Here is a 12,704-nt window from a genome sequence, read left to right as displayed (position 1 = left end):
AATGATTGGGAGAGCTGTCTCACAGACTAGCCAAGCAACACCCTGACATGGCCATTGAATGGAATCATACTTTACAAATCATAGCCCAGATAACACCACCAGCATCTCTAGGTATGTCCTATCCCAGTAGCAAACAGCATAAGCAGTAAGTGATAGACAGAGCTTAGCAATCCCACAACCAATGGACCAGATCTAAGCCCTGTAGTTCGGCCCTATCCATTCATGAATGGTGACAGGCAATTAAACAACTGTCGCTAAACTGCCCAGAAGAGGAAACATCCTCTCTACATCTAAAGCAACTCACTGGAGGCGGGGCAGAAGGTTCCACAAATATCCCTTTCCTCGATGATGGGGGAGCTGAGCACAAATCGAGAGGGAAGGCTGAGGGATCTGCAAAAAATCTTTCGCCAGAAGTGCTGACTGAATGATCCATCTCTGTCTCCTCCAGAGATCCTGGCATTACAGATATCAGTCTTCCACTAATTCAATTCAGTCCACGTGATACCAGGAAACAATTGGATGCAATGGGTACTGAAAGGCCTATGGGCTTAAAGGTTTAAATTGGAATATCTCTCTGGATATTAATGTAATATTTAAAGGGTTAAACTGCACAGAGTGAACATTCTGGAAGTGAGTGGGGATGACATTCATGCAGGAATGCAATGTCTCCCACTCCATTTTAGACAGTCATTTGCTACTACTTCCCTACTATTATCAAATTACACTGTACCTAGCATTTCAGAAATACTTTCATAGCCATCCCACAGCCAAATCAGGTTCACTTGCGTGATCATCCCCAATGCTGAAGCCTATCACACTTACACTGTCTGGGGAAGTAACGGAGCCAGAAATCATTTGCAGGGAGGGGATGGGGTGGGGAGTGACCACAGTATCGGTGAGCATGACCAAGTGACCTGTATAAAAAGGGGGATGTCTTTCCTTTATTCAGGACTCCTTTGCATGCCAGCAAAGAGTGTCAAAGGGGTCACCTAACTTGTACAGACTTTAATAAACTTTAACTGTTTGCAGAAGTTGGTGTGTGAAACCTCGGGAAAAAGAACCTAACAGGACTCTGACAACATTCAAGCAATAGTATTGAAGATGAGTACTCTAGACTTTCTGCACTCTTAACCAAACTGTTACATAACAGCTTTGACATCAGCGTCTACCCAACAATGTGGAAAACCTTTTGTACAATTTGTACACAAAATGCAGGACAAATCCTACTCAGACAATTAGTGTCAATCAATCTGCTCTCGATCATCAGTAAAGTGATGGAAGGTGTCACCAGCAACGCTGCCCAGCAATATCTGCTCAGCAATAATCTGCAATCTGACATTCAGTTTGGGTTCTGCCAGGACCACTCAGACCCTGACCACAATATAGCCTTAATTCAGTCAGGGGACAAACTCTTCACTGGTCAGATTCAAATCTGGCACACAACAATTCAACCATCTTCCTTTTGTATCAGTCATCTCAGTTCAAGGACCTTTCTGCAGGAGATCCTCAGGGTACTGGCCAAAGTCCAAACACCTTCAGATGCTTCAATTACCTTTTCTCCATCATATGGTCTGAAGTGGGGACGTTCCAGGTTGCACCAGTCAGGAGAAAGTGAGGACTGCAGATGCTGGAGATCAGAGCTGAAAAATGTGTTGCAGGAAAAGTGCGGAAGGTCAGGCAGCATTCAAGGAACAGGAGAATCGACATTTCAGGATTCCTGAAGAAGGGCTTATGCCCGAAACGTCGATTCTCCAGGTCCTTGGTTGCTGCCTGACCTGCTGCGCCTTTTCTACACCAGTCAGGACGTCTCAGATACTGAAGCAGTTCATGGTCAAATGCAACATTATCCAGTCTTGGGCTGAAAATTGGTGACTAACATTCACACCATTCAAATTCCAAAGAATGACCATCTCCACCGAGCGAGTATTTAGCCTTTGCCAGTTGATGGCATTACCATCACTGAATCCCCTCCCCCCACCCCCCACTATCAACACTCTGCAGGTTTTCAGTGACCAGAAACCGAACTGGACTACTCATAAAAATAGAATGGCTACGAATCCCGAAGTGAGTAAGTCACCTCCTGGCTCTCCAAAGCCTGTCCACCATCAAGGCGCAAGTCAGCAATGTGATGGAATACTCCTCACAAGCCTGGACAGGTACAGCCCCAATAACATTCAAGAAGCTTGACACCTCCCAGGACAAAGCAGACCACTTATTTGGCAACCCATCCACAAGCATCCACTCCCTCCACCAACACCATCACTCAGTAGCAGCAGTGTGTGCCATCTACAAGATGCACTGCCGAAGTTCACCAAGGCTGCTTAGACAGCACATTCCAACCACTACCATCTGGAAGGACAACAGCAGCAGATACATGGGAAACCACCGCCTGCAAGTTTCCCTCCAAGCCACTCAGAGCCTGACTTGGAAATGTATCGCTGTTCCTTCAAGGTTGCTGGGACAAAATCCAGAAACTCCCTCACTCACAGCATTGTTTGTGTATCTACAGCACATGGACTGCAGCTCACCACCACCTTCTCCATGGCAACTAGGTACATGTAGCATTGCTCATATTCCTGGAATGAATTTATTTTAAAAATCTCAAATCTCAGATGGAATCAGAGATATCATAAGATCTTATTGTAGAGTTAGAAACCATTGGTTGGACTTAAGTGGGGCACTAATGGCACGCGCCCACTATAACTAAAATGTTAGGGCATCCCAACCCCATGTCACAATCCCAAAGGCTTTCCCAAAGCCATTTAAAATTGGGAGCCATATTGAGTAATTGAAGTCAGGGCTTCTGTCCCCCTCTTTGGAGCACCTCCCATCTCGAAAGCTTCCTAACAATTGGATAACAGGCAGCTCTGAAATCCCAGCCGTGCCAGCAGAAAGTGGTGCCCACTGCTAGGACTACAGCCAGTCAACCATGCTGAGGATCCTGGGTAAGTCCAGCGGCATGGTGGCTCAGTGGTTAGCGCTGCTTCTTCACAGTGCGAGGGACCTGGAATTGATTCCAATCTCGGGCGACTGGCTGTGTGGAGATTGCACATTCTCCACATGTTTGTGTGGGTTTCCTCCAGGTGCTCTGGTTTCATCCCATAATCCAAAGATGTGCAGGCTAGGTGAATTGGCCATGCTAAATTGCCCACGATGTTCAGGGATGTATAGGTTAGACGCATTAGTCATGGGTAAATGTAAAGTAGTGGTGAAGGGGTTTGGGTGGCAAACTGTTCGGAGGGTCAGTATGGACTTGTTGGTATGAAGGGCCTGTTTCCACACTGTAGGAATTCTATGTTTTATTTCTTAAATGGGCTCCCACTGATACCAGGTTGGAGAGGCCCCAAAAAGGGTGGGGGAAAGAGTGTGTGGTGGTGAGAGTGGGTATGTTAGTGAGCCAGGTAGACAGAGAGCCAGATACGTGAAAGCGGAATCCAAAGGGGAGAGATGGGTTGATCCTTGTGGTGGTGTCCCCAAATGGGCCGAGAGAATGGGTGATCCCTACTCTCCTTACCCACAAGTCCCATTACCCATTTGTCTTATATTGTTGATCTCGCAAGGAATTAAGGGCTACGGGGAGAAAGCGGGTAAGTGGAGTTGAAATGCCCATCAGCCATGATTAAATGGTAGAGTAGACTCAATAAGCCGAATGGCCTTACTTCCACTCCTATATCTTATGGTCTTATAAGAAGCCCATGTATCTAATATAGCCCAAAACTCCCCTTCCCAAATGAAAGGGGAGATTCAAGGGGCCAAATGGCCTACTCCTAATCCATATGTATCTTCCTAATTCCAATCGGGGGGGGGGGGAGTGGGTGTTTGGGGGAGGGGGGGTTAGTGGTATGAGAGTAGCTGGAGGCACAGCATTTGCTAGCTTTTCCAGCTCCACCTTTATATAAATCCAGCCACATGTGTCTCATTAAGTCTGTGCCACCTCTTTAGAAGATGTATTGAATTTACCCCACTTCACTGTGTTCTCTGCATTGCCAGCTAATATTTCCTTTACAAGTGTCAATATCGTCTTTGGAAAGTTGCTATTGATTCTGCGTCTGGCACCTAGATAGTTACAGACCCCACCACTTAAAAGTATCCAGCTTTAATACAGGCTGTCTTGTCGATGACATTTCTGTTAATTATACAATTTTTAGGGACTTAACGATTACTACACAACTAATTCAATAGTTACTTCAAAAAGAACAGATAACATTGAAGCAGTGACAAAAGTTGAATATTTTGCTGATGACAAAGATTCACAGTTGACTATTGAGGCAGGATCAATCAAGTCCATCAAGGTTAGAACTACAGAAAGCATTGGTGTTTTCATTGAGCGGCTACCACATCAGTAAAGATCAAAGTTCGCACTTTTTAAAACACAGTCAGTGTTGTACAGCACAGAAACAGACCTTTTGGTGCAACTCATCCATGCCAACCAGATCTCCGAAATTAATCTCACCTTTTTTGTTCTGTGAGAATTTACTACAAATATACAGAACTAACACATCTGATAAAAGATACCAACCAAACTGTTTCCAATAATTTATCATCAAGTGGTTGTAATTGATTTTGTCACAATCTCTGTCCCATCAACTGAAGCACAAACAAAAATTGCTGAAGAAACTCAGCAGTTCTGACAGCAACTGTGAAGAGAGAAACAAAATTAACATTTTGAGTCCACTGACACTTCATCAGAACTCACCAGACTGATAACGTTAACTCTACTTTCTCCCCACAGATACTGTGAGACCTACTGAGTTTCTCTAATGTTTTCTGATTTTGTATCAGATCTTAATAATTTATAGTTCCTTGTTTTATTTTGATAAATCAACTGACTAATGAACAACTGTAGCATTCTTGCCACATTCTTTTCATTTGCACAAGTTTTCAGGGTCATGTGTTCATTGGGGAAGAAGTTGAATTATCGTTGTTATGTGACCCATCATCTCAATGGATAGCAGCTTAACTACTGAGTCAGAAGGTTGTGAGTTAACGACTCACTTCAGTGACATAAATCAATAAACCCAGGCTGATTTTTCAAGTGTGGCACTGGATGCATGCTCCATTAGCAGAGGTGAGATTTAAATCTTATCTCCGTTTACTCACTTGGATGACCATATGAGATTATGGAATCATTATACACAGGAGACTCTTCGGCCCATCAGGTCTGTACGGCTTTTCAATTGAGCAATATATCTCATGCCATTCCTCTGCCTTTTCCTTGCAACCCTGTACTTTCACTGTTCACATGACATTACTTTGAAGAAAATCTGTACAAGTGTCCAGGCTGATTATTAATCCTGCAATCAATACCATTCAGGACAGACAAGCTAGTCATTGGCAGTTTGCTGTTTGTGGAAACTTGCTTTGCACAAATTGGCTGTCACATCTCCTACAACGCAGCAATGACTACAATTCCGAAGTGGTTGTGAATTGCTTTGAGATGATCTGGAGTTATGAAATGACTCATGAACACAAGGTTTTCTTCCATGTAACCTCGTGGTGCCACATTATACAATCCATTCATAGAGTTGGAGATGTATAGCACGGACACAGACCCTTCGGTCCAACCCGTCCATGCCGACCAGATATCCCAACCCAATCTAGTCCCACCTGCCAGCACCCGGCCCATATCCCTCCGAACCCTTCCTATTCATATACCCATCCAGATGTCTTTTAAATGATGTAATTATACCAGCCTCCACCACTTCTCTAGCAATCCCATTCCACACACACACACCATCCTCTGCGAGAAAATGCTGCCCCTTAGGACTCTTTTATATCTTTCCCCTCTCACCCTTAACCTATGCCCTCTAGTTCTGGACTCTCCCCACTCCTTAGAAAAGACTGTCTATTTAACCTATTCATGCCCTGCATAATTTTATAAACCTGTAAAAGGTCACCCTTCAGCCTCCAACGCTCCAGGGAAAACAGCCCTAGCCTATTTAACGTCTCCCTATAGCTCAAATCCTCTAACCCTAGCAACATCCTTGTAAATCTTTACTGAACCCTTTCAAGTTTCACAATATCCTTCTGATAGGAAGACCAGAATTGCACACAATATTCCAAATGGACAGATTGCTTTTGCATGAATGCAGTCAAAACAGGCAAAAGCAACTGTACAGATAATGCTTATATCCTTGCACCAATGGGTGAGGGAGTGAAGTACACTGCTCCCTGCTCTCAATCACCGACAAGTGACCTCTGCTCCTGCAGAGTGAGAATGGAGAACTGTAGCAAATGGCAGTGTGACGCTGTCGAGGAGAAATGAAGGTCCATACCACTCAGAATTTTCACATGTATGTTTATGTTAGAAACAATCACTCCTTTAAAATACTGGAGCATTAATGCAGCTACAAAGCAAATCTTCCATCGACATGAATATTTTTACATTAAAATAGATGTCCCATTCATTTGCCTGGGTATCCTCTCCTACCAGCTAAAGCATCTGTAGGACCTGGTCCTGAACTATTAAACTTCATTTTTCCTTCAAGTGTTGCTTGACTTGCTATGCAAGTGTGTTCTGGTTTATTTTATCTGAAAGCTCTATTCATTTTGCTTATGGTTCTTACAATCGCAATAAGATCTCATGCTATCGAATGGCAGAATAGGCTCTCCAAGATCTCTGCATTTCTCCAGTTCTATCTCCCCCGATCCCCATGCACTGTTGGTTTTAGTTACTCCACGACGAGAGCCTCGTAAGCTAGTGCTTCCAAATAAACCTGTTGGACGGTAACCTGGTGTTGTGGGAGTTTAAAGTAACTCCACCACTAGGTGGCCAAAGTTTCTGCTGCGTTAGTCCCGAGCCTCCTTAAAAACTTGCTACCTCTGTCTTTGATGCTATAGAAAGCCTACACGTTTGTTCGATTCTTTTATCAGTTTTCCTGAGTTCTCCAGCTTTGGCTCAAATGTTAGAGAAAGCATTAAGTTGTATCTCTACCACCTTGGAGGGTATATTTAAAAAAATGCACTATGCAAATACAAGTTGTTGTTGATTGAATGATCCATCTTCCTCTGTTCTGAAGATATCCAAGGACAGAGTCGAAAGCCGCTGCAATTGAAACAAGCTGAGTTGAAGAAATGCCGATCCAATCTTGGATTGGATTGCAATTTTGTTTGCGCTTTAGCAATGAAATATTATTTGCAAGTTGTGCGGCCATGCCAAAAAAAATCTATCAGCCTCCTTAAATTAACTCGCTTGCACGGCTGCAGAGCAACTTGCAAAGGAATTGTTGGACTCTGATTGAGAGCAGCCATGAAATTAAATCACACGAACACTGCACAAAAAAAAATAAAACGGAACATTACATTTTTACAACAGCAATCGGATCAAAACCTCAGTGGCCCTGTATCATATTATCCCTGCTTGCTGTGTCGTACTAGTACCGAGTTCTTAAACATTAACAATGGGAATAATCGTTGGATCTTACTTATTGATTCATTGCACTGCTGGAGAGCAAGGATGTTCTGATGATAGTTCTGAAGGCTGGCTTGTCTCCTCTGCTAGACCATAGCGTGTGCTGAAATGGTTTCACGGGTGCATTTTTGAAATTTACCAAAATGACTGGTGTTTAGGTTTTTAATAGAAACTATGAAGGCAGCCGGCTGTGGGGGAGGCGGGGTTGAGAGTTGATCAAAGTTGTACCACAGAATATTACAGCGATTCAAATTAATTTGCGACAGAAATAAACTGCGGCAGTTACAAAAAAAGAAGGTACGACCAGGCTGGGCCGCAAATCCCCTGGACAGTTACATAATTTGCGGTCACTCGCATATCAAGGCATTTTAGTCAGAGAAGAGATGAGTACCTGGCCTGAAGAGGTCTACTTCTGAACAAAAAGTCTTAAGAGGTGGACAAACTCAGGAATAAACGGCCGTTTTACATTCAAAACTAAAATGTCAAGACATCTGACTGAGGGCAAACGTAAAATATAAAATCTGATCGATCTTACCAGGACAAACAATTCTGCTGAAGAACTTCAGAGCAACAATCGGCAAGTTCTCTCCTGATTCAGAATAGAGTTCCACAGAGGGGAGGGTGGTGCAAATAGAATTACTGGAACATCGAAAAGATTGCAGCTATTAAACAAGTTGAAGAGTTCCTGAAAGTAAAGCAGGTTGTAATTTTGGAATGGATTCCGCTCACTGTAGCTGCTATCCCATAACACTTGAGAGTGAACCTTCCCCAATCACGGATAAGTCTGACAGCACTGGCTTTGTCATCATGTGGTGGCCAATTAACAGCAAATAGTACATTTGATTGCCACATTGACTATTCCCTGTGTAACCAGTCCTGTTGACATGTTGCGTGGTAGACTGAGGTTGATGGATTGGAAGTTACACACAATGTTAAGGAACAAACAGCTTTCAAGTTCCTCAGTTTTTCCTCAACAAACTGAAAGCTTTACACAGTTAGGCAAAAGCGTGGAAAGTCAGACCTTTAATTTTCAGAGTCTTTCTGTCTGAGTCAGGAAGGTATTTGTGTGGATGTGTCTAATTGCTTGGGGAATTTTCTTAAGGTTTCAGTGTTCTGGGTGTGTATATAACCAGAGCCTCCCTGGAGCACAGTCAAAAGGAGAGAAAGGTATCAATATGTGAATGAACAACAGTTTACTGCGACAACTCCAACAGGACACAGCCATTTCCAAACTGGGCCGACTTTAGCCAAATTGTTATTTAGTTTAAACGATTTATTAAATTCATCCCAGTTTTCTCCCTGTCTTCTCCTATTAGCATGGTGCTGGTACTTGGTTCCATTTATACAAATGATTCTCTGTTACTCAGTTTACTATTTAACTGTGTGGGGCATCACAGCCAACGAGTGCAATCCTGTACTCTCCTGAAATCAACACGCTGCACTTACAGTGCAGGTCTGCGCAAATTGATCAAATAATCACACATTTGCAAATGTAAGGAATCTGATTTTATGTTGACATTAGCGATAAGATTTTCCCTGCACACTTGCAAAGAAACCATCGGCTCAAGTGTGGCCTAGAAGCATACCCTCCCATCATTGTTCTCAGCCTCCTATGGAGCTTAAACATTGTACCATTCCTTTCTCCAACCCAGTTGAGATCCAATAGAATTAGAAATTAGAATTGAATTTATTGTCACGTATGCTGGGGCACAGTGAAAAGCTTTATCTTGCAGGTAATACACGCTGATCACAGAGTTAAGTAGCATAGATAGCAAATAATAGGTAAATAGCAGCAAAAACAAAAACACAGGTACAGGCAAATGTTAAGAGTTTCTGAGTCCATTCAGTTTTCTAACAACAGGAGGGTAGAAACTGTTTCGAAACCAGCTGGTGGGTGTGTTCAGACTCTGTACCTTCTCCCCAGTGGTAGAAGTTGTAGAAAAGCATTGCTAGGGTGGGATGGATCTTTGAGAATGCTGGCGGCCTTTCCTTGACAGCGGGCCTGGGAGATGGATTCTATAGATGGGAGGTTGGCCTTTGTGATTGTCCAGGCCGAGTTCACCACTCTCTGTAACCGTCTCCGATCTTGAATGGTACAGTTGCCATACCAGGTAATGATACATCCAGACAGAATGCTCTCATGGCACACCTATAAAAGTTGGCAAGAGTATTCACCATCATGCCAAATTCCCTCAGCTGCCTGATGAAGAAGAGGCATTATTGAGCCTTTGTAACCAGTGCGTGCACGTGATAACTTAGCAATCAGTCGGGGGAGCGGAGGTAGCAAGGGACCAAATTTGGAAAGCTGTGGTAAATCAGCGTAATGTAATAGAGGAAAAAGGGTCAAGGGCAAGTAGGGGCAGAAAAGATTATCTTAGCAATACACCAACAATCTAAACTAATTAATCAATCAATACTAGATGTTGCAGAAATAACAAAAAGACAAACTTGAAGGCTCAGTATCTGAATGTGCATTAAGTTCCTAACAAATGAAGCAAGTCAAGAGTGCATTTCCAAGTAAATAAATGTTAGTTGATAGCCATTCCAGAGATATGGCCACAGGATGTCAACAAATGGTTCCTGGGTATTGAGGAGCTTATGCATTTGTGAAAAATAGGAAATTGGTAAAGTTGGAGGGATATCACTGTAATCGTGAAATATCTAAACATGACCTTGATTCAGGAGATCAGAATGTGGAATTGGATTGGCTGAAGATTGCAGAATAGAAGGGGACATAGGTCACCTGTGGGAGTGATGAACACGCCATGTAATTGTAACCACAATGCTGGACAAAGTATAAAAGAAGAAATATTGGGTGCTTGTGATAAAGGGGCAGCAATACTCATGGGTGACTTCAATCTGTATATAAACTGGAAAAACCAGAATGGCAGTCGTAACCAAATAGGATGCTTTCAAGATAGTTTCTTAGAACAGCATGTTTTGAAACAACCAGCAAGCAGGTTGTATTAGATTTGGTATTGTGAAATGTGGCGGAATTAATTAGTGATCTGAAATCCCACCTAGGTGGCCGCTACCAAAATATGATTGAATATTACATCCAGTCTGAAAGGAAGAAGGTTGCATCTACGACTAGTATCTTCAACATAAGCAAGAGTTATTATATGGGCATTGAAGGTGAGCTAGCTGAAGAGAACTGCCATACTAAGTTAGACATGATGTCAAGGTGTCAGTGTTAGACTGGGATGGACAAAGTTAAAAATCACACAACACCAGGTTATGGTCCAACAAGTTTATTTGAAATTACAAGCATTCAGAGCACTGCTCCTGATGAAGGACGGGAACCTGATGTTGTACACTAAAGTTAGGGAACAGACCAATTGAGACATAATGACATTCAAAGAGATATCTTAGACCACTCAGGGTAAGTATATTCTTTAATATTTAAAAAAAATTAAAAGGAGGAGTTACCATGTGTAGTTAACTAAAGAAGTTAGGGAAAACAAAGATGAGTGGCTAGAAGGTAAAGAATGGCAGATTATAACTAAAATCAGGAGGCAGGAATTTAAAGTATGAGAGGAAGGTTGTTAGGAATGTTAAACTGTTTGCAAGGTGTTTAAAAATGAAAAGAGAAAGTAAAGTGAGTGTTGGTTCTCTACAGAAGGAAAATAGGGAGTTAATAGTGCATAATAAAGAAATGGCAGCTAAAATAAACACATTCTTGCTTCTGCTTTCGCTGTAGACGATATGAAAAGCATTCTAGTTCTAGATGTAAGTCAGGAGATGAAAGAAAGAGAGGAAGTGAGCAAAATTGCAAACACAAGGGAAATGGTACAAGACTCCTAGTCAAGATGAATCTTATTAGGATCTTGAAAGAGATGGCTAATGAGGTAGCAAAAACAGAATTACTAAAGAACTCAGCAAGTGTGGCAGTAGCTGTGGAGAGAAAACAGAGTTAATGATTCAAGTCCAGCGATGATCCTTCTTCAGAATGAATTGTTATATTTCCAAACTTTGCTATGTTCAGTGAAGGTTTCAACAGACTGGAAAGCAGCAAATAGAACCTTGCTACCCAACAAGGAAGGGAGGCAGAAAACAGGAAACTATAGGCCAGTTAACTTGCCGTTTGTCATGCAGAAGGTTAGAATCAATCACTAAAGAGACTATAGCTGGACTCAAAGAAAAGGTTGGGAAGTGTCAGCATGGTTTCATCAAAGAGAAATCATACGTAACATATTTATTGGTGTTCTTTGAAGGAGTATCTGTGATGTAGATGAAGGAAAGCAGAATATGAGGAGTGGAGTCGAACAGGGGCCTGTAATGTGTCCTCATCGTTTTACAATTCAAACCAATGAAAGTAGAGAAAACATGTCACTTAAATTTGCAGCTGAAATCAAGATAGATAGGAAAGTATATAGTGAAGAAGACAAAAGGTGTTGCAGCTAGATATAAATAATTTGAATGAGTGGGCAAAAACCTGGCAGGTAAGAATGTAAGAAGATAAGAACTAAGAGCTGGTGAGAATGTATATAGGGGACATCCAATCCTTCTATACCTCTGTCCGCCATGACCAGGGCTTCCAAGGCCTCCGTTTCTTCCTCTCTCAACATCCCAACCAGTACCTTTCCACCGACACTCTCATTTGTTTGGTTGAATTGGTCCTCACCCTTAACAATTTCTCCTTCGAATCCTCCCACTTCCTCCAGATGAAAGGGGTAGCCATGGGCACCAGTATGGGCCCCAGCTATGCCTGTCTCTTTGTTGGCTACATAGAACAGTCCATCTTCCGTAGTTACACCAGCACCACTCCCCACCTCTTCCTCCTCTACATTGATGACTGCATCGGTGCCACCTCGTGCTCCCGCGAGGAGTTTGAGCAGTTCATCAACTTCACCAATACATTCTGCCCCAACCTTAAATTCACCTGGACCATCTCTGACACCGCCCTCCCCTTCCTGGACTTCTCTATCTCCATCAATGATAACCGACCTTATACAGACATTTTTTTACAAACTCACCGACTCCCACAATTACCTAGATTACACGTCTTCCCACCCTACCTCCTGCAAAAATGCCATCCCGTATTCCCAATTCCTCCGCCTCTGCTGTATTTTTCCCACAAGGACCAGTTCCACCACAGAACACACCAGATGGCCACCTTCTTTAAAGACTGTGATTTCCCTTCCCACGTGGTTGAAAATGACCTCCAGCGCATCTCATCCACATCCCGCACCTCCGCCCTCAAACCCCACCCCTCCAACCGCAACAAGAACAGAACCCTCCTGGTCCTCACCTTCCACCGTACCAACCTTCGCATAAACTGCATCATCCGCCG

At 42.9% G+C, this 12,704-nt stretch overlaps 1 protein-coding gene across 3 annotated transcripts in view; it reads right to left on the bottom strand.

Annotated features, from left to right (window-relative positions):
• oca2 (oculocutaneous albinism II) overlaps positions 1-8,173 on the bottom strand; it is a 545,784-nt gene extending 537,611 nt beyond the window's left edge. For 2 of the 3 annotated variants that reach the window (XM_072576986.1, XM_072576990.1), the window contains exon 1: positions 7,947-8,173. The gene's annotated coding sequence lies outside the window, so the exon portion shown is untranslated. Of the gene's footprint in view, positions 1-7,424; positions 7,531-7,946 lie in introns of those variants that run through there. The other variant, XM_072576987.1, reaches the window with a different exon arrangement.
• Between the last annotated feature and the right edge of the window lie 4,531 nt (positions 8,174-12,704).

The sequence above is a fragment of the Chiloscyllium punctatum genome, chromosome 9 (genome assembly GCF_047496795.1).
Source record: "Chiloscyllium punctatum isolate Juve2018m chromosome 9, sChiPun1.3, whole genome shotgun sequence".
Lineage (NCBI taxonomy): Eukaryota > Metazoa > Chordata > Chondrichthyes > Orectolobiformes > Hemiscylliidae > Chiloscyllium > Chiloscyllium punctatum.
The sequence above is the reverse complement of the archived record's forward strand: the minus strand, read 5'-3'. Positions and strand labels throughout refer to the sequence as shown.